General features: G+C 42.5%; 1 protein-coding gene across 10 annotated transcripts in view; it reads right to left on the bottom strand.

Moving 5' to 3' along the window:
• Positions 1-22,026, bottom strand: part of SEMA4D (semaphorin 4D) — a 103,601-nt gene extending 81,575 nt beyond the window's left edge. For 8 of the 10 annotated variants that reach the window (XR_012621691.1, XM_074813068.1, XM_074813070.1 and 5 more), the window contains exon 1: positions 21,084-21,158. The gene's annotated coding sequence lies outside the window, so the exon portion shown is untranslated. Of the gene's footprint in view, positions 1-20,940; positions 21,043-21,083; positions 21,159-21,732 lie in introns of those variants that run through there. The other 2 variants (XM_074813066.1, XM_074813063.1) reach the window with 2 other exon arrangements.
• Between the last annotated feature and the right edge of the window lie 1,394 nt (positions 22,027-23,420).

Raw genomic sequence — 23,420 nt, 5'->3', positions numbered from 1 at the left:
GTCTCCTTCACAAAGCCACTCTCCTCTAAGTCTGCTCTTACTTGCCATGAATCATTTCAGTACAAGTTCTCCACATTAACTCCTTCAACCTTGCATGGCATAATTACAGAAGTTCTCTGCATATTTTTGTGTATTTAACTGAGAGGCATTTCATGCTAATGCAAAGGAAATGTCTCAGTACACATTTCCTATGTTATGCCTACATTGTGCTACACCATTTACTTCTCAATTTCTAGATAAACTCTAGCACAGTGCAGGTGTAACTCATAAACAGCAATTATAACACAATATAAATTACAACATTAAGTACACTGACAGAACATCAGCTGAAGGTAACGCAAAGGGAACTCCCCGAATTGCACATGATAATTAAAGAGTCTTCATGAGAAATCCCATGGGGAGAAGAAAAATCTCATCATAGGCCAGGAAAGTGACTGTAAAATCAAATTAATGGGAAGGTAAATTTCAGCCTCAAGACACTCTGCTCTGCATGCATGCCAGACATCAGAAAACTTTCTCTTAAAACCTGACACAGGATCTGAACCCGTCTGGGACAATCTGTAGCAAGAGTAGAGCAGCAGTATGTGGTGTTTAACCTATGGTAGCAACGTGGTTTGAAGGAACTCTCTCATCCCTATTGATATCACACATCTCTGCCCAAATTATCATGCAAACAAAGCATGTGTGTTCCCACTGTTACTATCCTGACAAAGACATACAGGCTGAAGGTTACTGAAAATAAACTAGCAGAACCCATTGCTCTGGAAATCATCTGCCAGACTGAAGCCAACAGCATGTGCCAGCACAATGCAAGGATCTTTCTTCCCCTGTCAGTCCTTCCCTCCACAAGACTACAAATTCCCAGAACAGGGCCACTGCTCTAGTGCCTGGTGTGGAAGTGCTACTCTTAACCCACAGGTAAACATACTCCCCAAGGAGCCCTGCAAGCCTCAAGCCTGGAAATAATTAACCCCCATCACCTAGAAAGATGGACAAAACCTGATCAGCTGACACTGAGCTCAAGCAGCCTCCCTTCTCCATTCTTGACTACTTCCTGAAATATTTCATTTGCTCTGTCACCCACAAATCCGAAGCAAGAAGTCAAATCCTATAATAAGAGCTGTAAGATTCCTGAGCTTGTAACTAGTAGCTTCTCAAGTCAAAGAGACAGGTATAACTTGTTATTTCTTCTCGAAGTTCTTAATGCATTCTCAGAATAACATCTGAACTTCAAGCAAATGGGGCCCTTCAGGATCCTGTCCTCCACTAGACTTCCAGACAAGAAAAATTTTATTTACATGATTAATAATGTAATTACTATAACTACTTATAATTTTAGTATATATTATTAATATATATTGTAGTACCTAACATATAAGTAATATAATTACTTACATTTAAAAAAAATTTAATTGAATGATGGCTTTAAACTTTAAAGCAACATTTGCTTTGGTCTTTCAGGCAAGTTTAAGCACCTTACTTAGAGCTTTTTGAAAATTTTCCTCCCAGTTGTAAGATGCAAACTGCCAGATTTATGTTGTTCACATAACTTAATTTCACAATCATGAGGCTACCGCCCAAAGTTCCATAAAACTTTTAAAAACAAACTTCTTCATTTTGTATTTGGCTATTTTGTGGCTTTCCCAGAGGCTGAACAAAATGTGGCACTTCAGCCACTGCAGTCCTTCCCAAGCCCTCCTGATTGTTTGCATCTCTGGAAGCTAATGCAATGGGTCGACTTTGTCAGCATTATTTTTACAAGCCACTTTAGCTATGAAAGCCAGCATGTACCACTGGCTCCTGCTCTGACATGCTGTGCTACACACCCCCATCTGGTCCTTGTTCACGCTGCTGAAGCAATGCCGGAGTAATCCCAAATGTTTGTGATTCTTTCAGAAGAGATCGTTAGTTTCACAGCAGTTCTTGAGGACCTTATTTTACACTGATGAAGGCAAACAGCAACAACCAGAACAATAGCTACTTTGTTCACAAAATAAAACAATGTGAAACTGCCAGGATCATTCTGAATTGCTGAAATTGCTAAATTTTACTGCACTATGTTAAATAGTTGATCTACAAAGCAATATCATGAAACTGATCTTTAGTATTTCCCTCTCCCATTCACCCCCTTTCACAGCAGATGCCAACTACTTGGTTAGCCACATTTCATTAATAAGAAAAACAGTCAACTGATACAAATATGATAACCGGAAACCTCTCTTCATTGTTTTAATCATTTAGCTCTTGACAGAACAATGAAAATCTAAACCCTGTCCACTCCAAATCTGCAACTACACTTCTTCAGCTTACACTTAACAGCACAACTCTGCCACTAAAAAGCAGTAATTCTCAGCACACAAAAAAATCACATCATGAACAATACTTTGCAAATACAAGGGTTTGTAGATTTCAAAAAAATAAAAATGCCCCAGCAAAATGTGCTCTGCGTAAGAAGAGAGAAGCAGTCGAAGGGGACACCACTTTAATGTGAGAAACACACTCAGTTCTCCTTGCTACCATTCATTATAGCTTACTCCTCGATACTGGGCGGCCCAGCAGGTCCCTTTATGAAGCCCATTTGGGCGTTTGTGTTGACCAGGCAGGCAGGCAGCCCATAGGCAGGCTGGGAGAAGAGCCTGCAGGCAGCATGCAGGCAGGAGCCCCAGTGGGGCTCCCACAGGAGCAGACGCTGCCACCAGGTCAGCAGAGGACCTGCTGAGCCACTCTGCAGTACTGGCAGCTTTGCCCCTGGCTTCCAAGGCCTGCCAGGGGAAATCTAATTACAACATAAGGGACAGGTACAAAAGCAAAGGCAGAATAGTCTGTCCTAAAGAACATTAATAATCAGGCCCTAGAAAGAGTTACACAAGACACCAGTCACATGGCATCTGATTAGCTTAGAAAAAAAAGAAAGAAAAAGGAGAAGGAAAAAGCAGACACAGCTACATACCCAGACTGAAAACGGGGAGAGCAGGACCAACCACTGAGCAAGACACCAAAGACAGCTATACTCCAGATAAGAAGTATCAGCTTACCATTCCCCAAAATTACTCCCTGTGCCAGTTTTTGGCCATTAAGGAGAAAGTAGGTCTGTATCATACACATCTCCCACCACACTCTCAAATCGCTAAGACCGAGCACAGAGAAAAGCCACCTGCACCCACAAAAACAAACCTCATCTCCTGGCAGCCCCAAAAGCCAAACCAAAACCAAGAAAAGCCTGCTGCAGCAAACTTTCTTGAAGGACCTACCACCTCCAGGCCAAACGCTGCTCTCCTCTCCTGCCTGCACCTGTTCTGCACTCGCTGTCGCTTGACCATGACCACCATCTACTTAGTCACAACATTTTGTAGGAAAAACTCCCTTCTCAACAAAGGTGGACTTCCTCAAGAGAGGTATCCCAATTCTTTTCCTGCACCATGGTCTCCCTTACTGTAAAAACCTTCCCCATTATGCACTCTACGTTGTCAGCTCTTATTTTGTCCACCATCTGCTCGTCTCCCCAGATATAAATATATACACGTAACAAAGGTTTCTTCCTCTCGATCCACCTCCCCCACCCCCCCCACCCCCTTGCCCCCGAGTGTGACAGTTTTGATTTTCCCTTCCTGATCAAATTTGACAAAAAAAACCCCTCTAATTAACAACAGGTTCACTTAGACCTTGACCAAAGTAATGAAACCTTCCAAAGAGATTAAAAAGAGATGTTAACTTAAACTCTTAGCTTCTCAAAAATACTCACTCCCTCCCCTTTTGTTTTGTTTATTACATAAAGCATCAATGTCATTAAAATGTAACAGCTTCTTTTCAGTATTTTAAACAGATACTTGTTATTAAGGAAAAGAGAACTTTTCGAAGCATAAAAGATTATTCTGATGTCTTCTAAAAACCAGATTTTATTCCTGGTTTGCCTTTCGTTCTGCACATATTTGCAAACAACACCCTATTGATTTTGGATTTGTGTGGAGTGAGTTCTGTTTGTTTATTCAAGCAAGCTTCAGTGATGCTGATAATCATGGTACAGTTAAATTTTAAAAGCACCAAACCAGAAAAAATATATACTAGTTATGTAACATACTCTAAGTTTTAACAAAAAAAAGCATCTGCATGATTTAATAGCAAAACCCAGAAAACCCAGTAATACGTTCTAGAGCACAACCACAACTTGAGGTCTGTCCCTGTCTCCATTGTCCCCCGCCATTTATTCTTCTAACTTCAGCATGACTGTTCTTTAGGAAAAAAATACTGATAGTCAACTGCCAGTTACTGATATAAACACAGATTATTCTGTATACACTAATACAGATCACTTTAAAGTCTGTCTTCAAAACAGATCTCAAGATTCAAACTACAGTTTTACACACTCACAGTGTACACAAAATATCCACTACAATTCAGCTACAACTTACACAATACACTCAGAGGGTTTTTTTATTAATTCTTGGTATTTAAACTGTATGGCAACAGAAAACACACAGTATCTATACACAGTGTATCAACAAAAAAAGACAGCTTTCCAATAGGTCATATAACACCACCTCCGAAACACTTGCTCAGACACTGCTGTTCATGGGGATTACACCTACATGTGTATATCTGGGTACTCTCATACTGGACCAATGCTATTACAGAAATTAAGACGACTAGTTAGAGAAAGATAACCCTCTCCAATACACACATAAACATAAGATCATTTACAATTAATCTCCCCATAGGCAGTATGACTCACAGTCAGTTTAAGAAACTGCAATCTGCTGAGTAATTCAAACAGCTTCATTGTTAGTTATGATGTAATAAAATTGGTCAGTCAACAGTGAGAACACTATAGCCTCTCTCATTTGGAGCCTAGATTGCAGCATTTTACAAGGTAAAACAATTATTCTCTGCTGCTACTAAATTATTCTCTATTATGACAACTAATTTACTTGATAAAGAATCCTTAAATGAGCTTTCAATTTACGCTGCCTTACAAATACCTGAAAAATTAATTTCTTACCTGCAACCCAAGCTGCATGGCTGTTCTCACAGCTCTCTTACAAAGACCATAGCAAAAGGTTGCCTTGAGCAACGACCTGAATTTTGTCATCAGGTAATGAGCCTGTCACAAAAATAATGACCACATGGCAGCAGCCTGCTGGATAGAAATCCCTTTGCTGCCTAAAACTAGATTTGGGATCAATATTAAAAGAAAAACAAAATAAAACCCACCAATACTATCTGCAAAGAGTAACAAGAATAAAAAGCCTCTATGCTGATCTCACTAACTATACAGCAGGATGCAAATTAGCACTAAATTGTCCTGTATTTAAGCAAGTGTAAAAATAAGAATATGAAACAGAGAACACTTTGCTCTGCACAGAGTCAGCCACAAGCACTAAATGATTCACTACACAAATGGTGAAAAATTAGAAGCAGTAAAATAAAGCTTACACGCTTTACAAGTGACCCCCCTCCCTCTCCAGCCCTGCTCACCCTTTCCTCCCCTAAGGCTTCAGTTCTTGCTTAACATCTCTCCGGCTGAAAATAATTGCCTGCCTCCAAAAGGCATCCCGGACAGTGTCACTCCTTAATCAGCAAGATGACAGCTGAGTGATGTGAGGCATTTCCACCTTCTCCCTGGAGTAATTCCACCATCTCCAGAAGGCACTACTGCAACATGAAGAACTAAAATGACTTCAAATGTGGTGCTCTCCTCTAATGAGAACCATATTCCAAGGCCACCCTCCAAAAACCCACTTCACACCAGCTGCGTATTACGACTTAGCTTATCAATACAGCTATCACCAAAGATCAATCAGTGCAGCCTGCATACAAACCCCAGGGAAAATCCTTTTGTAGAAATGCACTCACAACACATTTGGTATACCTAGATATATATATATATATACAAGCAATAATCAACTGTGTTACCTTCAAATTTTTATCACAGTGTGAACATGGTAACAAGCAGCAGTAGATCTTCAAGTTCTCATGCCCTGGCAGAGGAAGGCTTACAGTAAAATTGCACTAGATTTACAAAATGGGATGAATTTACCTCTCTACAGAAATACCTTAGAAAATAAAACTAGATACCTATTTCTCGATAAATTGGAGAGATGGAGAGAAAAAACATGCTTGTGGGCTTTGCTAATACACTTGTAGTGGATATACCAAGAAGGAAATGTGTGAATCAGAGCAATACAAATTTCAGCTTCATCAGATCAGTAATGCATGCTGTAGTTTCACTCCAAAATGAAACATCAGCACCTAGAAATTGCACGGGTGTGTTTCTCCAGAACAAGTCACCTTCTTTTCCCCACATCACACATTTACTTGAAAAAGAAAATCTAGACATGATCCTCACTATTCTCATTCTTCAAGAGCCACCAGAATCACCTTTTCTGTGAGGACACTTAAATCCTGTAATTGTTTCTTTTTATCCAGTTTTCCATCCTTTTCAACTCTGCCCCCTTGCTAGTTACCTTGAAGTTTGACACTGAGTCACACAGCTCAAAGCTGCGGCTGATGCTCATATTCCCTGCCCCACATCCAGTTCATTTTGCAGCTCATTCAGTAAACCAATAGCTACTGCCCCCTCTCTCTCCCCCATGCATTTGAGATTAACATCTGCAGCAAGATTTACAGGAAGTAATTTGCAGATACAACGGCCAAAGGCACAGCTCAGTGACTGGATGCAGCAGGACCACACAAGTTACCTTTAATTTGCTCTTCCAAATTCTGCTTCTCCTCCTTCCATGAAGCTCACTTTCTTCTTGTTCCCAACAATGCTGTAAACTTCACAAGGAAAAGAGTTTCCCACAGGTATTTATATACCATAAACTCTTAACACACCAAAGCTCTGCTTGGGGCCCTCAAATGCCACCAGAATACAAAAGCCCTGGTAGTACTGTAAAATCATCAATTACACTTGAGTCTAGCATCTTCAGATTTTTGCAGGAGATGGAAATCACTAATTGAGAAAGTGACAAACACTGTCCTTCCCCAGCCCTCAAGTCCCTCCCCTCCACACAAAGAGAACTACTAATTTTGTTATATTAGACAGAGTTTATTTGTTGGATTAAAGTTTCAGGAGCCTTCATAGTCTCCTCCAAAACATCACACAGATTCAGTTAAATCTCAGCTTGCTTTAGTCTCTGCTTCCTGAACATTTTTTAAAGCTCACTTTTTCATCAACTATAGAAGATTAAACTGCCTTTGGTCCATCCCACATCATAGTCACACAGAAACCTTTAAACCTCTTCACACAAACTTTGAAAAACAAGTATAATTAGGTGTCAAAATTAAAGCAAGGAGTTTTGAAAATGGAGAAAGCAATCCTTGCTTTGGAAGACCCAAAATAAGTGCTTTATATCCTTAAAATAGGCATAGACACATTAAGAAACTTACTAAGTAGAAAAAACACAGCAGCAATGTAAGTAGATACAGAAAGCTTGACTACAATTAAGTTAAGTGCTTAATACATTCAAGTCAAGAAGCAAATATACTGCATTATTTCAGTAGACAGAGCCGAGCCGGGGAAAGGGAAATGCTACTGAAAAGCCCACATTTTTAACAGTTTCCTTTTCACACTAGAACACTTCCTTGATTAATCAATGTATTCCTGTATAATGCACATATACATGACCCCTGTGCACGAAGACAGTCATTACACAGCACACATTAAAGCTCGCAGATGTGTTTTCATCTCTGCAGACGGCCTTTCTGCAGATGCCGTTTCTTTCCCTTTACCAACTTCAGAGCTAGGCTGTTCCACATGCCTCTCAGATGTAAAAGCCCAAGTAGCTGACCTCAGGCTCTGGACCAGATTGCTCTGTCCTCCTGCCAAAGAGCTGAGCAGTGGTAAATCCAGAAGTATGCCACAACCATTGCAGCAAATACTTGGCTGTTTCGGTGAACTCCAATTTCCGCCTGCCACAAAGCCCAATCCCGAAACAAGCACAAGTACTTTACTCCTGTGAGTAGCCCACTGGCTGATAGCTGGGCTTACAAGACAGAGCTCTGCTGAATTTTGCTGTACATGAAAGTGAACAGCTCCCACCCTCCCACTCACTGCCTCTGTCACAAACCCTAGCACTGCAAGTAGTAATACAAGCACAAGGTTTTGAAGGATTGTTGCACAAACTTTACAAATCACAGCAAAGTCCAAGAAAAGACAATGGTGATGTGCTGGATATCGCATTCCCTGCCTCTTGTTCTACACACTTAACCCTCTGGCACACATTCCACTGCTGGTTCAGCCCAATGTGTCTGGAAAATCTGTGCCAATGTGGCTATCTGTAGCACATCATTTGCAAAGAGAACAGATGGCTATGTGTACATTTGTTGTACATGACAACATTAAGAACTTCAGGCAGCCAAAAAGCAAACCTTATGTACAATTCTTCTTTGTCCTAAGTGTTAGAAATGCTATACATATAACCTGATTTATATAACCCATGTATACTAGTCACTTTACACTTCGGTCACTAATACCAACTTTGCTCTACCCATGTACATATCTAAGCAGTTTGATATTAAAATTTAGACTAAAGTGGTTTTAATTTTAATGAAGCCTGAATTCTAAATCCCATGGAATATACTTGTCTTTAAAAGCAAAGTATCAGCCATGTTTTAATCAACTGCTTTGAAGTAAAGGAAATGAAACATCAAGAATTAAAACTAAATTGAATTTGAGCTACAGCTTTCCTCTCTGAGGGAAAAGAAATAATCATCCAGTTTTATTACAGTTTTGGCTTTCACATTCCTACTCAGGATGATTCAGGAAACAATAAAGTTGCTTGTTCCAGTACTGGCAGTACCCACCTGACAGTGTTCTGGCTCACAACAGTACAAATAGTTTCATCAATACATTTTCAAAAAATGACTTGCTAAAAAAAAAAAAACCAGTGACTCAAAACTCTGTATTTTTCCTCTTTGCACGCTGAAATCAATAGGCATCATTACTGTCAGTATCTCAGCAATAAAACTTTATTTAATATCCTTGCTTCCCAGAAGAATCTTAATGCATGCCAGTATTAGATAGTATGTATGGCCTATAAAATGCTTGTGGCTTTATTGTCAATATTTGATTAATTTTAAAGCTAATCAAAGGTTCCTTTGTGAAGGAAAGGCACACTCACAGGTGGCCATGTGTGGAAAAAAAAAAAAAGTAACAGCATCTTGCCTAGATAACTAAATATAGCATCTCAGTATTAATAACACATTTACAGTTTTGAAGTGTATAAAGTCTTAAAACTAAAGGTTTGAACATCTTGAACTCATGTAATCACAAAGGATTCTCAACATCGCAGGAAGCATCTCAAAAAAGCCTCCTGAAGTCATTTGATCATATCTGAAGAACTTTTGAAGTCACTGCAGCAATCACAACCCTACATGGACATCTAAACAAACATTTTCACAGTGGTACTGGCTGTAATGAAAGTACCTAATTAAAAACCCACACTGGTCTTTTAGTGAAACCATTAAAACATCTTTCAGAAACCAACACAAAAATATTTAAATTCTGAACAAAGGCTACAATATTTTCTCCTATGTACGTCTCTGTTCCCACTGAGCTTTATCCAGACAGACACTTCAGGATCTGGATGAACTGATTACCAAGACTCCACAAATGTTATGGTCTGAACACATGAGTTCAGAGCTGCTGCAGCACCTTTCCAATTAGAGGCACATGTTCGGACCATCAGAGTCTGCACTGCATTTTAAGTACCCATCTTCAGACTTCAACATGCACTTTCAAGATCATTCATTTTTGACAACTCAGTTCCCCACCTCTACATCTCTACCTGCCTGTTAGAAGTTTCAAATACTATTTATGTGAAGCTTGCTTGTCGTTATTCTCTCAGTGATGAAACAGGACATAAACCCTCACAAAGCTCCTGAACAAGTTCTCAGGACCCTAAAATACCAATCACAACTGTAGCTGTACATGATACAGAAGCAAGCTAACAAGTAAGATCTTTCCTCAAGAACTGACCCAATTCGTTCTCTGCACTGTATGACAGGTATGGGAGTGCTCTCCTGCCCCACTGCAGGAACTGACAAAAAATTCGTGTCTTTCCTGTCACCACCAGCACAAAGCCACCTTAGAAAGGGGGTTTGTGACTTCGGTGATTCACTGACACCATCAAAAGACAAATGAACATCCTCTTCATGCGTGTAACTGGATACACTCACATGTCTTGTATTCAGGTGGTAAGGCAACTTGATCAACAGTTGCTTCAGCCTTCAAATGCAGTTGTTTTAACTCCGCTTAAAAACTAAAGTTGTCAACACACCACCTCATCCTCTGACTATTTAAAAAAAAAAAATAAAAAAGACTGGACTAATCCCAAACCCCACCTCTCTGATTCATGAAAATGGTGGGAAATGCTGTTAACTATGCTAAGTCCATTTGACATATACAGTCCCGACATCAGGATGACCTCTGTATGCTGCTGCTTTTCAAAAGCATACTTAGATCCCAAGAGAAAGTTATTTCTCTTATTTCACAGGGTAGCCAGAAGTACTTACTCCTATCACAACAGCTACTGAAAACCATTCCCAATCAAAAATTGGATGGATTAATAACAGCATCAATATCCATAGCTAGCCTGGATTAAAAAATTATTTCACAATGCCTTGTAACTTTTCCTCTAAGTTCTTTTCTTTCTCTTTTATAATGGAGGACATCCTTATAAATATCCCAATATCATGACCTTTCCAGTCACGTTTGCATAGTTGTTATGAACTTTCCACAGTAACCAACCAGGTCTTTCAGTACTAAAAACTTTCTCAAATAATGAGAACGGCTCATACAAGAGCAGCACGAGGGGCCCTTCACGCTCCCAGTGGAAGCAGCACATGAGGCTACTAATAACCATACAGTGTGCTCAGCCTTAGAAATTCAGATGGAACAATACATCTGTAGCAGTAAAACTCCCTGTTTTGGCAACCATAGCCAGCCCTGTCCATTTAAACTACCAATCACCAGACATTAGGCTTAGCAGTATCTATACATCTCTTCTGAAAGAAATGAAGTGATGGCAAAATGCTGGAGAAATTCAGCATGCAGTCCTAGCAAAACATCCCTTTACATTTGTCATTTTCTCTCACTGAGTTAGTCATGGTCAGCCACTTCTGCCCTAACCTACAGGCAACACTGATTAGTCCAAAGCAAAACCACATTTCAGCTGCCTGAAAGGCACAGAAGAAAAACATTTCTTCTTTATTTCATCCCTCTTCAGAGTTCCCACTGCACTAGTCCTGACATTACAGCTCAACTATTTGTAGTATAAACATGAAATCCACTGGTATACTCATTATATTTCCTCCATCTCCCCAAGGATGATTCAAAAACAGTGGCAGGTGGCAAGGGAAAAAAAAAAAAGCAGGATAAAAAAAGGCAGAAAAACGTAATAGAAAATTAGTCAATTTGCTTCAAAATTCCATTGCTTTACAGCAGTGAAAAATTCCCATAAAGTGTAACATGCTGCACCTGAGCATTTGATGTGAGAATACCTGACTTGAAGAGAGAGCATTTCTTCCACAGCACTGCTACATGGCCACCACACCATGAAGTAAAATACTTTCAAGAACATGCAAGTGGGGTAGAGGAGGTAGAGGAGGGAGAGACGGGAAGACACATCAAGCATAAACATGCCCTTGCACATAGTTAATAAGCCTCAGTTTCTGCAGCAACAGCTTGTTCTTGCCATTAGCATAAGGCTTTTGCATATCAGCTATTATACTCCTTAAGAGACTATAATTTGGGGTATATCTCATGTTCCTCCTCTTTAAAAATATGTTTTATTCAGTCGAGAACTAGATTTTTCCCCCAAATCTTTTCATCAGAGACAAATCTCCTTGCACAACAGACTTCAAGTATAATTTTGGTACAAAATACGCTAATGTAAATAAATAGCAACTATATTGGTGATGTCAGTGCAGCTATGATCAAAGTCAGATAGCTATCTCCAGAACATCACATTTGCCCCAAAATGTCGTATCAAAGTCTACCAAATGGGGAAGGGACAGCTGCATTCCTTATAAAACCCCCACACTCCAAGGAATATAAAAAACTAATATTGTTAAAATGAAAGATCTAGTTAAAGATTTACATTTGTAATGTTTAAAAGATTTTCCCCTTCTTCTCATATCTTTAATCAAAGGTTATAAATCTGTAAGTGATGGCAGTTGCCATGGAAATACGCAGGCCAAGATGTCTCTGTGGGAAACTCAAAGCTCCCTCCACCACCAAGCTCCATGTAATGACAAAGTCACATTAACACCTTTGACTCCCAAAGCCCATTTATTGCATAGAAATTAGCACAGCTGACTCCATTCACCTTTCACAGACAAACATTAACTACTCCTGGTCAAGGGATTTTCTGCTGCACTCACCCCTTCCCCTCCACACACTCCCACACCTATTTCAGCACCATCCTTCATACAGCAGCAAATTGATCTTCAATGCGTACAGAATTCTCAGCAAACACTAAGCAGAAACCAGAGTGCAAAGGCCATCAGATGCTTCATCTGATGAAAAGCATCATTTCATAATCTGCTGAGAAATTTCTTTTTCCAAAGCAATTGACATACAATAAATCTGCATCCTATTCCAGAAGATGAAGGCACAGCTATGAAGAAAAACAGAGGCAGACATGCAGCGACAGGAACTGAACTCTCATAAAAGCCAACAATTAAATTAGAGAACAGAAGACAGGCTCTGTATAATGCATACTTTTTCCCCTGTCAGTACTAAAGTAGGAAAAAAAAAGTTCTTAAAAACCTCAGTGGAATTCCTGAATATCAGTATGTACCACTTGATGCACAATCAATTTATGTACGTAGCAGGCTCATTTCAGGAGAGAAGCATGCAGATCCCTTTAAAAAAAAAAAAAAATCAATTCCAAATAGGCAAATTCAACCATTTGAAAATGTCTCCTTATCAGCATGGTAATTTTGTGAGCAAATAACACACATATAATTTACTCAGCCATACGCGTTCATATGCAATAGATTTGTCACACACCCTCTGCCTTTGCAATAATAAATCCCTTAGACACATAAAATATGAGTTTCAAAACACATTCAGAAATACTTATCTGCATATTTGAAGACAAAATTGTTTCAGTAGTATCCACCCTCATTGAAAATAGCTAGTTAAACAGTTTAAACAATTAATATGCTGTGAATGTATACATATAGGTTGGGGGTTTTGCCTTTTGTTTGTTTTGGGGGTTTTTTTTGAATTCTTTGGGGGGACAGAATTGCACAGAGAAGAAAGCTCTTAAGCCTATGAAAAGGTCTGTTCTACCTATTTATCATATAATCCCTCCTGTTCGAAAGAAGCGAAATGAAAAGGCCATTATATGTCTCACTTACCTAGCAGATAATCAGGATGACCTTTCAAGGCTGTTTATCAATTTCACTGACACAGAGTAAAAAGCTAGTCAGAATCAATTGAATAGTAAACTTATTTCAATAGGGCTAAGCATCTAAACATGTAACTACAGATTTTTTAAAATCCCAATAATTTAAAGAGGAAAAAGGCATCCATTCTCTCATCTAAATAATACCAGATTTTAACAGGAAAAAAAAAAATCTTAGTCCTTAGAAAAAGACAGATACTTTCTAGTGGCTCTGTAGGGTTTTTTGGTTTGGGTTCTCGGGGGGGGGGGGGGGGGGGGGGGGGGGCGGGAAGCGGAATATTAGTTCTATCAAAGTTACTTATTTTCTTTACACCTACAGTTCTGATGGACAACTAATTTTCTGACAAATGGACCCTTCAGGTAGGGTACATCTACAGCCAACTACCAAAGGGGATCTGTGTGCCCATACATATGCATCTCAGCAAATCCTTTGTAATTATGCAATTGCTGAGTGGAAACAGGAATGCATAATTTCCTGCCTCTGGCCATTTTACGAACTTTTTGTTGAAAGAAACAACAGATGTGGGAGAGAAAAAAAAGCTCTGAGCACCACATTGCTACAGCAGACTTCTATATGCAAAATGACAAACTAGAGCATTACTGCCCTGTTACTACTGCAATGTTTTTTGTTTGGGTTTCTTTGAAAGGTCAGGACAGGATGTTTGTGCAGGGCCCCTGTTCTACAGGTAAACCTCTGCAGGCATATCCCCTACCTCAGCTATGTTCCACCCACACAAACGTGCTAGCAAGGTCAGGGCCCTGATTATTAGCTTCTGCGTGAAGAACACTCACCTGTTTTTAAATGCAATGTAGACAGTTCTTACTATAGTCAAATTAAGTACATATTTATGCAGAGAAGTATCTCACAGACCACACTACAATGTCTGGCAAGAATTACAGAGCCTACCAAGAACATCCAAGATGGAGCTTACAGAGGGAGTGATAAGTATTTTATTAGATTAGGTTGAGAAAAGACTGATTGTCCAAAAAGCCTGTCTATATTCCCATCACTTTCCCAATTATACCAGTTGGTCCGATGAATGGTATAGCCTCTTCCCACAAACTCTGTCTTCCTTACATCCTTGGGTGAGCAAGAGGACTCTCATCTGGTTTCACTGAACAGTTCAGGCAAGTGTTCTGCTTGCGCTAACAACTGGGATTTTATTTCTTAAATCTGATTTAATAAGTGTTTTCTGAATAAATTCACACATTACTAGATTAGGTAAAAGCACAGAGAAGGGTATTTGTAAAATATCATATTGACATACATTCTCACAAGTTACTATAACTCCGGCTATCAAGCCAGTGCTACCTACGTGCATATGACAGTCTCAAACACCACGAAGTATAGCTGGTTTATTCTTTCCTACTGCCGCAAGAGACAACTTGCAAACCAGGAAGGTACGATAATGAATTTTGCAGAGATAAGTTACCAAATTTAGTGTGTCCTCACACAAACTCTGACCAGCCTATTTTATGCTAAGCAATGCAAGAGACAGCTAGTTCCTTCTGAAGTATTTCAAACCTGGGAGTTAACCTACAACAACCTAAGCAAAGCCAAGCAGAAACCTCAATGACCTGATTCAAGACATAAATTCATAGTGCACTTCATTTTAAAAAAAAAAAGTCTATACTGTTCCGTTCTCCCCATAACACATCCAATTTACTCTGAGAGGATTCAAAACACAAATCCAAGAACTTTCACAGCTCTAGGTCTCTTCCCTACATCCTGCATTGTTTTTCCAGTAACAAACAACCAAAACACATTATCTCTTTCAGTGGAAATGAGAACAAAGACATTCTTTAAAAAAAAAAAAAGCCTTCACATTTCTATGCATGTCTTTGTATATACAATGGCAAAGTTCATAGAGCATCATTTGTTTATTAAAAAAAAGAAAAATCAAGTACAACTGAGCATATACATATAAAAAACAATCATCTGGGGCAAGAAGAATGCCTGCTTTATATCAGGAGAAGAAGGAAAAACTCAGCAGAAACACAGTTAAAGCCTGCCCCTGAAAAATACTCTTGAACAAAGCAAGAACTATAATCACATTTCATGCATTTTTCCCCCTTCTCCTCCCGCTCTGCCATTTGCAATGCATGCAAATCTGTGCGGACCTGGCAGGCCATATTCAACCACAGGGGTACACCAGCCTTCCCGCTCTGTCTCACCTCGCTGCAGTTGTGTCAGACCTGCTTTAGCGGATTCCAGACAACCAGTTGATGTCTCTGCTGCATACCAGCAAAGAGCTAACGAAGTTTGCAGAAGTTTCTGCTCTCCTGCCTGCTTTCCCAGCAGAAATGCCTGTCTCCATAAACTTTTCCATGCTTTACATATCCTCTTCTGTCTCACAGCTCAGTTGAGTAGTCAGATGCACTAAGGACGTCAGGACTTCTCAGTCTGCTAATTCCATACATTTCCTAGTCACTTTCATATCAGTGCTCCACCACCTACGCATCTGCTCAGCCCTGCACAGGAATGCACAAATCAAGCTCCTCACAACACATGATCACCTGTTCTCCTCTCAAGCCCATGTCGTACCCCAGCACCAAAAGCACTCTTCAGAGACGGGGAACCTGCCTGTCCTTGCAACGAGGCCAAGAGGTGCTAATTTTGCAGCACAGTGTTCAATCCTCTTTGGCCTGTCTCATATATAGGCTAATGCTAATTTTTTAAGAGGATCAATACAGAAAATGCTTGGTGGATTATGAGTTCACTGGTGTACATGAACAGAGAGAAAAAAGAAATAGGTGGATGAGGAGGGAAAGACAGGAAATTGAGTATTATTTCTAGATTACCAACAAACTTGTTCTATACTTGATACATGGGGTTCAATTAACTTTATTCTCTTCAGAAAAGTTCCTTATCTGCTCATATCAATACTCCAAGTTTTTACTAATTTGTCATCTGTTTCCCCCTCAAGCCCCATAAAAACATACTCCTGAAGTAAAGGCTGCTGTTTGGTGCTTTAAAACACTTGTTTGTAGTACTGTGACCGAGATTTTTGACAAATAACATGCATGCCTCCCCACTGGAAAAAAAAAGCGCACCTTTTTTCCTTCCTTTGTCCAGCCCATCATAAAAAAAAAACCAAACCACACTAACAGTACCAAAAATATTTTTTTTCTTATTTACTCATGCCATTTTCAGAAACGTGTCCATGTACCCAGAAGCTTGCTGGTGCACTGCTTGGTGTGGCAGGAAGCAGGAAGGGACAGAACTGCTCCTGGACACCCTAGGTTAACAGAAGTGGAGCACAACACCCTTCTTACCACAAGTAATAACTGCCCTCTAAGGGAAGGCAGGCTACAGCAATGTCTCCAGAAAGCTGAGCAGCCCTTTGCATTCCTGGAAGTTTACAGGTAGATAAAAGACAGACCATAAAAGCTTTCTGGCCAGAACACAATTAAATGCAAGACCTGGTTAATCCAGTTCTGGACAAGACGACCTGTAACTTCCCCATCCAAGGTGATGGCATGCATCAGCCTGAAATATGAAGTGCTACTTTTTGCTTTGTAACTGAAGAGTTGTGGAAACAGAAAAAGTAATTTTCTTTCCTTTCATTACTAACTCATCCAAGAAACAAAGACAAAACCCTCATCTCAGGAGGGAAACAATTAAAACAGCTTCCACTCAGCCTGCACAGCTACATCAACACACAGGTAAGTCACCTCTACAAATGGCAGCTGCTGCAGCAGTATCCTTTTGGCTTTCTCAGGTTCCTCCTGGTACACAACCAACTGTGTGCTAGACTGAAAAGCAACTCTGCGGCCACTTCACCTTCTGGAAACTCAAGACACCAGTCAAGTAGGACCCTCCTCATTCTTTTCAAGACACTTCCACCTTCGTACCAAGTCACCCAAGCATGGGACTATGCAAAGACAGATGAAGACGGCCTTAAAAAACACCGCTTTAGGCTTCAGAGAAATGATCAGTTAGATGGGAGGAGGGGGAAAGCTTCAGGGAAAGAAAAATCCAATAAAACAGCCAAAAGTCCTTACCAGCTCCTTGCTTGTTACACAACCTCTCAATTGGTCACACCTTTCTTCAGCTAACTAAACATGGCATACAGCAGCCGAGTATTAAGCACAACAAAGAACACCCCAAAACTGTTTAATATTACCACAATAATGACAATCTGAATTCTCATTTTAAACTTCCAACAGTAATTTACATACAGGTGTAAAAAAAGAAACCTTTAAAGGATAACTCAGGGAAGTTTATGACCTGCTTTGCTTCTTTTTGTTGTCACCTCTAAATTTCCATCCTTATTGCCACATGCTACCTGGAATATATTACTGTTCCGTGCATTTTTCTAAAAGTAAAACATTGTGAAAAATTCTCTCAGTCATGTCTACAAGTAATTAAACCTCAGTTTAGAGGGAAGCATGGTACATCAGCATCCATTCACGATTAACACTTTTCATGGTCATGCACCTTTAGAAACTACTTTTCAACTCATTTAAGTCATAGAATTATATGACTATTTACAAGATTCAGCACTTAAAAGTACTGAGGGGATACAAGAAACGTTAGTCAACCTCGGCAATTACATCTTTCCTTCCCTGTCACTACTCATTTCAAGTTACCTTTGCACAGCAAAAACTGGGATAAATAACCTCATCTGTGAACATTCAGGGGAAATACTTTATTTTCTTATGATCTACAAAGTCCCTATTGCAACAACTGTGGCTTGAGATTCCATTTTTCTGGGGGTGGGGGGGGGGGGGGGGGACGACTAAAATGAAACACTTGAGGAGTTCAGAGATAACACAAAATCCTGCAGCACTTCTATCGCAGTTATTTTCACTGATTTAAATAAGAGTCCCACTATGGAAAGCCATCCTTAGAATTGGAGTAAGGCACAACCATCTATCAATTTATCCAACACCTTTTGCAAACTAGGTGGCATATGCAAGTATTAGATCTAACACTAGCAGCCCAGATCAGGAATGAACTTTGGCATGACTGAAAGAGACCTCCACTTACATAACTGCAAGAAAACATCTAAAACAACATATTTTAACATCAACATGTTCATTCAATACGCACCCCCCTAAGTAGGCTGGGAGAGAGCACGAGAGCACCCAGCGGAGTGAGCACAGTGCAGTCTCCAACTACAGTCAAGAGGCCCTGAGCAGATTACAGATCCTCTCCGAGAGGTCTCCAACTCCTCCCCAGCAAGTGGCTGCTCGAAGTGGGTAATGCTGAAGCTCAGCTGCTCAGAGGCAGGCCAGTGAGGGAAGCACCAGGGCATCCATATCATCTCTCCTTCTTGCAGGACCTCTAAGTGGTGTAAAGTCACACACTTTTGGCAGGGCACAGCTGTACCGATGCAAGTAGGTTAACAAAAGGTTATCAAGTGTTTAGTGTAATATTTGGGGAGGAGAGGGGACTAAATCATAACACCAGCAAAGAGAAGGCAACACAGCATATTAAACGAAGTCTCCAGGCACACCTGTACTTACAGTGTCAAGAAAAATGTGTGAATCAGTCTTACAGTTTCGAAATAAATCCACTCACATCAAATTCACTGTGGAAGGAGCTACCGCCCTCCCCCAAGCTACAATGGCTTTTGTTTCTTTCAAAAAAACCCAAAGAAAACAGCTATAGACCTGTTTTGGTAGGTATGAATGCAAACAGCTTTTGTCAGTAGACTCTGCAGCAACCCCTGACCATCACAAAGTGTACACAAAGTAATTGCCTGTTTTTGGGGAGGTGGGGTGGGGGTAGGATGGGGGAGGGAATGTGCATTATTTCCTCTCTAGGTCAAGAAATCCCAGTACAGACAGACTTCATCTGTCAAGACAGCTCTACATTTACAAAGCTTTGGGTTTTTTTCCTTGATGAACATAAACGTAGAAACCAACTCCCTTGCCACTCATTTGCTTTCAGTGGAAAAGAGCCGCCTGCACCTCCTCGTCTCTGCTACCCGAAAGAATTACGAGCGCCCATGGACATCCTGCTCATCCCAGGCAGCACACTGTACTCGCAGACCTCCCTGTGCAACAGGGGACAGAGTACATAAAGGGTTCCACCATACACGAGCTACTCGGTTCTCTCTCTTACAAGGCCCCTTTCTAACCCAGCCTGTAAATGATACCCCCACTCCGGCTCGGCCTCTCACACGCCTTCCCCAGAGGCGCGCAGGCAGCACGGTTTCCTTCAGGTGCACTTGCACAACTGCCTAAACTCACACGCTTTCTAATAAAAGAAGTCATTGAACAGCTCTCTAACAAAACCTCTGTATAGGTATCCAAAAGGGAGTATGAGATCAGTAGCTATTTCTGAGCCTGATGGCCATAAAGGAGTCAACAGTCCACCACTAATTACTGTAGGAATTTGAAATAAGAGGCTTTACTACTACATTGATTTCCAGAGCCTACTAGAATACTTGGGTGTCATAGACTTAAAGGTGATGTTTCCCATTTTTCAGTTGAAGCATCTCCTTGCAAGAGGTACCCGATAATAAAGCAGGAGGTAAGAGGAAGGCAGGAAAATGTTTCAGCATGAAACCGAAGAGCGGACATGAAAAAGCCCTTCAACCTGCAGATCCATCAGGTTCTCTCCCCACCAGGGCAGGAACGAGCTCCTGTTCCCCTCCCGGCTAATGGCAGTCACATAATAGAAACGAGCTGCAACAATCGCTACATTCATTCACTTCTTCTCCCTTAAACACCGATGATGCTCAGTGCTTTCGTATACGCAGAAAACGCCGCCCAAACAGCCCACACCTCCCCGAAGCAGTAAAGACATACCCCCGTAATTAGCTGCAGGACAAACAGGAATAGACAGGAAACTCTTTATGTCGCTTTACCCATCCCTTGCAAACTCTGCACCTCTGTGCAGCCCTGATTTAAACTCTCCTGACAGCTGAGAAAATAAAACAACACGTAATAGCTCTTCAAAACATGTGCAGCCGGCTTCCCCAGCGCAAGCACCCAGACCAGTGCCTGCTACTCGTCGAGTAAGGGACGGCGGCTCCCGGCAGGCAGCAGCCTCCTCCCAGTGTCCAGACACACTAATGGCAACCTGGGCTGGCACTCGGAAACCACCGGGCCGCCTCCCGAGAACGCCCCGCAGTCACACTCACCCCACGCAGGAGGCGCCCCCGGCCCCCGCCCCGCGCCGCCGCCGCGGCAGGTGCAGCCGAGACCGGCACGGGGGCCCAGGCGCTGCCCCGGGGACGCACCTGGGGGAGCCGCCGCGGGCAGCGGGGAGCGGGCGTCAGCGGGGCGTGGGGGTGGTGGGAGAAAAAGCACATTTATAAACCTGCCAGACCGTGCTCACTTGCCGCGGGGGGCTCCTCCTTCCGCCTCGCTCCGGCCGCGCCGCTCCGGCGGGGGCTGCCGCCGCCCGCGCCCCCTCCCCGGAGCCGGCGGCGGGCTCGGCCCCACTGGGGCGGAGGCCCCGCTCCGCAGGTGTGCCGGCACCGCCCGCCCGGACCCCCGCCGCGCTGCAGACCCGCGACCCGCCACCCCCACCGGGGCGCCCGCCCACCGCCCCGGCAGCCCCCGCACCTACCTCGCCCCAGCGGCGGCCGCCCTGCCGCTGCCTCCTCCGCCGCCGCCACCACCAGCGCCGCCGCCTCCTCCTCTTCCTCCTCCTCCTCCTCCTCCCCCCCGCCGCCGCCGCCTCCTCCCCCCCCCCCGGCCGGACGCTCCTACCTGCGGGGGTCTCCGGCGCTCCCCGCGCTCTCCTCGGCGCCTTCGCCGCGACAGGCTGGGCCGCCGCAGCCCCCGCCTCCCGGCGCCGGCGGGGGCAGGGCGGCGGGAGGAGGAGGACGAGGAGGAGGAGTTGGTGCCCGTCTGTAACAAGTTTGGGTTGCCCCGCAGTATGGCGGCGAGGCCCGCGGGGGGCGGGCAGGGCCGGGCGGCAGTACCCGCCCGGAGCGAGGCTGCAGCCGTGCGGCGCCGGGGGGGGGGCCCGGCCCTCGCTGTCCGGGGGGGCCCGGGGCGCCTGCCCCCGCGCCGGCGGCGCTCGGGCGGGGGGGCTGCGCCGTCCTCTTCTCAATAAACTCTGTTGTTTTTTCCTCTCCCCTTCCCGAGCGCATCCCCCATTAACGACAGCACCCCTGCAGGGTCCGGCCGGAGAAGGCAACAGCTTGATCATGCCCGCCCGACGACACCCCCGGCCATGGTACCAGCGAATTGGCTCCTCCCTAACGATTTGAGGGCTGCATGGCTTGAGAAGGTTTTGAGGCACTTCTGCCGAAAGCAGATGCGATGCCCCCGCAATTTAATCAGGTTGTGCAACAGCCGCCTCGCCTCCTCGCGCCCAGTGCTGCTTGTCACATTCCCATTCCCGTTCCCTTACTCCTGCTCGGTCTCATCTCGGGCAGGATGGATCCTCTCGCTGCAGACCGCAGAGCAAATCGCATCCGGGGTGCAGCTCTGGCACAACGGAAATATGAATGATTTATATTGAAAGCAAACATTACTGGGATTACTGTACCTTAAAGCATAGGCCCGCGTAGGTGACTGCTTGGTAATATTAAAGGAGGAGCAGCTTGGCACAAAAAAAAAAAAAAAACAAAAAAACCAAACAGGTCAGTGACTGCACAGATCTCACCTGGGATGCTTCTGCTGAGTCACTGATGAGTTATTGATTACCATCATGTCCATGCATGCCTGTGGTGACTGTTCTGATGAATGACATGAACCAACACATGGATGACTGGGGGTTTTTTTATTGCTGTGGAACAGGTGATATCCAATGTCATTTGATTACTAATAGCTCTGGTAACAGGAGTCATTTAAGCTAGACTGAACAAAATACTTAGTTTATCGGGTCTTGTCATTTACTTTACTAGCTGACCTAATTCCAGCATTATGCAATATGTATGCATTGTTACAATAACATGACAGTCAGTTTCTAATATCTGTAATTCACATTAGGTATAGCTGAGAATACTGTCAAAATGAAATTATTGAGGAAACAGAGCATCTTAAACACATAGAGTCATGATAATAACGTCAGATGAAGAAAATTTACATGAAAGGCAAGATCTGGCCACCTTGATATTTCAGGGTATTTGAAACGGTCAGGTTTGAAGGAGGATTTTAGCATAGCCAGTGAACAGTTCACTGTTGTGTGGAAAACACTGGGAAATCCACTTCCCCTCATCACGTTTTCAAAACGGTGATTTAATTTAGGCCACCAGCATCCATCACACTGTTAACATCAAACAGGGTCACACACCATCAAAACGTTAGATCTGAAGCACAAAAAAGCAAGTAGTCACACCCAGCTCTGGGAGGCAAAAGCAATGGGCAGCAGAAGGAGCTGAGGACGCAGTGTCTGCTGGGAAGGATTCTGACAATTTACCTGCATCTGCTAAGAGGGTGAAAAGGGTCAAATGCTTGAACCCATGTCAGAAAATCCCTACTGCAAATATAGTAGCAGCATAAAAAATCCTTATCATATTGTGTTTGGGAAATTGCTGAAATTTATACCAGCAGCATCTCCCCTGGGAGCAGCTGCTGGTATTAATATACCAGCAAAAGTTTCCCAGACAAGACTTTAAGTGTCTCCTGAGGGATACAGCTATGAAATAATATTCCAAGGGAAGAAACAAAGGTGCTTTTTAAATGTCCTTTGCATTGTACAAATTCTAGGCTAGGGCAGTTCTTAGCATAGAGTAGGAAAATCACAAGGGTTTGGTCAGGTTTCTCCAGGGAGCCTACGGTCTGCACAAGCTCCCAAAAACTCAGAGCGGCACAAGGAACCAGTGCAAAGGCTAGCAGAAAGACAAAATTACCATTACTTCTGTTATCTCCATCCAGGCTAGATTTCATGACCTTTAAGAATTACATTGTTCATTTGTATATGGCAGTTTTCAATCACCATTTTCAGTAAAACCTGTAGAGTATCATAGACTGAAAGGTCAGGGGTAAAACAAGGAATTGATATTTGGACCTTGTCAAGCAACAGATTCTTAGCCACATTCAGGATCTTCTTTCAAGTGAAATGTGTTACCAACAGGGATTTGTTAAGAAGAAGGA

This window comes from Strix aluco, chromosome Z (genome assembly GCF_031877795.1).
Source record: "Strix aluco isolate bStrAlu1 chromosome Z, bStrAlu1.hap1, whole genome shotgun sequence".
Lineage (NCBI taxonomy): Eukaryota > Metazoa > Chordata > Aves > Strigiformes > Strigidae > Strix > Strix aluco.
The sequence above is the reverse complement of the archived record's forward strand: the minus strand, read 5'-3'. Positions and strand labels throughout refer to the sequence as shown.